The sequence below is a fragment of the Vulpes vulpes genome, chromosome 16 (genome assembly GCF_048418805.1).
Source record: "Vulpes vulpes isolate BD-2025 chromosome 16, VulVul3, whole genome shotgun sequence".
Lineage (NCBI taxonomy): Eukaryota > Metazoa > Chordata > Mammalia > Carnivora > Canidae > Vulpes > Vulpes vulpes.
The window spans coordinates 89,642,982-89,645,871 of record NC_132795.1 but is presented as its reverse complement, the minus strand read 5'-3'; the positions used below and the strand labels follow the sequence as shown (position 1 = coordinate 89,645,871).

The window sequence follows — 2,890 nt, the reverse complement described above, 5'->3', positions numbered from 1 at the left end:
TAGACATCGGAGTCCTATGGAGGCTTCTCTGGGACGCTGCGAGTTCTGTCCCACGCACTTCTACCGCCCGCGGGGCTGGCAGTGGGGGCAAGGGGTTGTGGCGGCGGGCCAGGCAGCTTTTCTGGTGTCCCTACAAACAAGAAGAGGCGAGAGTTCACTCGCTCAGCCCTTTGCGAGAGGGCCTGGTCCTTTCGTTACAAAGCTCTCGTTTCCTCGGGGAACAGAATTGCGTCACGCAGTAGGTGCGTTGTCTTTAGTCTTCCCCCGTTCCCTCTAGGGGACCGGAAGGGGTTAAAGCCCAGGCTCCGGCGTCGCGAGAGAAGGTGAGGCAGGAAGGTCTGGCGGGGCGGGGGGCGGGGGGCGCGGGCACGGACGGGGCGCTGCAGAGGTGTGGATGGACCGGGTCGCGTCCTTCCTCCAGGAGCGGCCTCGTTAGCAGGAAGGGGCGAGCGGGAAGTTCCTCGGACCGGACCGCAGCCGGGGAAGGGCTCGCCTGGCCGGCGGAGAGACGGGAGGTTAGGCTCTGGCTCTGGGTGCATTTCCACGAGTCTAGAGTGGATTTTGCAGCGGAGAGCGACGGCAGCGCGATGAAGTTGTGAGCGTCTCCTTCGAAAAGTCCACGCCCTCCGCCGCCGCCGGGAGACGAACGACACACACGCCTCGGTATGGGAATGAGCGTTGGAAGATCCCGGGGTGTGAGACCCAGTTTGGCCATATTGCGGTGTGAGTGTGTGTGAGTGTGTGTGTGTGTGTGTGTGTGTGTTCACACGCCCTGCTCCTTCCCTATCTGTAATCAATGGCTTCTCTTTAAGTCCAAGAGGTGGAAAGAAAGTCCGCCGTCCCCTCCAGGTATCGCTGGCCCGTGGAGAAGTGACTCAGACCCCGGTTCAGGATCCTGGCAGGAGGGAGGAGGTCCTGTTGCAATGACTGAGTTCCCAAGGTTTATGTAAAGAAGCACGTAAAGGAGAAGCAAACAAACAAACAAACAAACACCGGAACGAAGGCAGCCGGCAGTGACCCACCTTAGAGCGCGGGAGGCAGTTCTTAGGGCTTTGCTTTCAAAGCTGGGACACCTCGTAGGGGACGGCTGGTTTCTGAGGACCTAATTCTTGCAGGGCCGCGCATCAAGAGGAAACCACCGAGTGTAAGGCAGAGTGCATTTCCTCCTTTTAGATTTTTTTTTTTTAATTTTTTTTATTCATGGGAGACACACAGAGAGAGGCAGAGACACAGGCAGAGGGAGGAGCAGGCTCCATGCAGGGAGCCCGACGTGGGATTCATCCCGGGTCGTCCAGGGTCACGCCCTGAGCACGAGGCAGTTGCTAAACCGCTGAGCCACCTGGGGATCCCGCATTTCTTGCTTTTACTGTCAGCCTGTTTGAGAAGTCGCTAGATTGCTGCAAAGTGAAAAAGAGCTGGAGGGTTCGGAAGACCCATCACCGACACATGCACACCGAAGACTGGGTTTAGTCTTGTGTTATTCATTCATTCATTCATTCATTCATTCATTCATTCATTCATTCATTCATACCTCTTACCATTACTCAGGCCAAGAGGTTTCCGAATTCTCCGCAGTGTTGGGAACATCTCAGAGCCAAGAGGTTGTAATGTGTCATTTATTGACTTTGCAGTGATAACTTTCATACGAGTATACCCCTCGGAGAAATAAACAGTCTTTGAACCAAAGGAAAGAAAGTATCCTTTTTTTTTTTTCCCCTCCCCAATTGAAGTTTTGTTTTTAAATGTAAGTATAGTTGACCCACAATGTTACACAAGTTTCAGGTGTAAAACATAGTGATTCAATCTCTCTGTAGGAAATCCTGTGCTCAGGCCAAGTGTAGCCAACTTCCGACACCGCCCTGCAACCTGTCACAAATCATTGCCTTTTATCCTGATGACTTATTCCACCTTTGGAAACCTGTGTTCCTCACTCCTCTTCCCTTTGGCAACCATCAGTTTGTGCTTTGTATTTATAGAGATCCATTTTGTTTGTTTATTCATTTGTGTGTGTGTTTTGTTTATTAGATTCCACTTAGGGGTGACATCACATGGTATTTGTCTTTCTCAATTTGACTTACTTCACATAGTGTAACAACCTGTTCCATCCATCCATATTGTCCCAAATGGAACTGTGTTATCGTTAGGAAGCATCCGTTTCAATAATAGTATTTATCGTCAGCCCCCCAGGGAAATCTTTGAGACAAAGTGTTCTTTTTATTTTTATTTATTTTCTTAAATATTTTTATTTATTCATTAGAGACACACAGAGAGAGAGAGAGGGGCAGAGAAACAGGCAGAGGGAGAAGCAGGCTCCATGCAGGGAGCCCAACGTGGGACTTGATCCCAGGACTCCAGGATCACGGCCTGGGCTGAAGGCAGGCGCTAAACCGCTGAGCCTCCAGGGCTGCCCCTCAAAGTGTTCTTTTTAAAAACTTACTCATGCACTTATTTATCAGAGAGGAAGGTTTGTTTCTCTTTCTGAGTTACAGATTAATTCTGGATTAAATGATATCTTTGGTCTTAAGCCATGGAAAGATGGAGAAAAAAAAAATAAAGAGTGAGACAGAAATAGTTTCTCCCGGAGGGGATTGTAGTCAGGGATATACTTTAAATGCTGATAATCAGCCCCTCACTGAGTTCCAATCAAACCAGCAGATTAGGGGCAGCCTGGGTGGCTCAGCGGTTGAGCGTCTGCTTTTGGCCCAGGGCCTGATCTTGGAGACCCGGGATTGAGTCCCACATAGGGCTCCCTCGCCTGCTTCTCCCTCTGCCTGTGTCTCTGCCTCTCTCTCTGTGTCTCTTATGAATAAAAAAACAAAACAAAAAACAAGCAGATTAAATGGCCTGGCAGAAGGAATCCAGATCACTTGCATATAATGATGACCACATA

The 2,890-nt window shown here is 50.1% G+C and overlaps 1 protein-coding gene across 4 annotated transcripts in view; it reads left to right on the top strand.

Moving 5' to 3' along the window:
* Nucleotides 1–131: 131 nt before the first annotated feature.
* Nucleotides 132–2,890, top strand: part of PUS10 (pseudouridine synthase 10) — a 68,088-nt gene continuing 65,329 nt past the window's right edge. The window contains exons 1-2 of one of the 4 annotated variants that reach the window (XM_025992691.2): nt 524–663; nt 813–1,144. The gene's annotated coding sequence lies outside the window, so the exon portion shown is untranslated. Of the gene's footprint in view, nt 324–523; nt 664–812; nt 1,145–2,890 lie in introns of those variants that run through there. The other 3 variants (XM_025992693.2, XM_025992692.2, XM_072743121.1) reach the window with 3 other exon arrangements.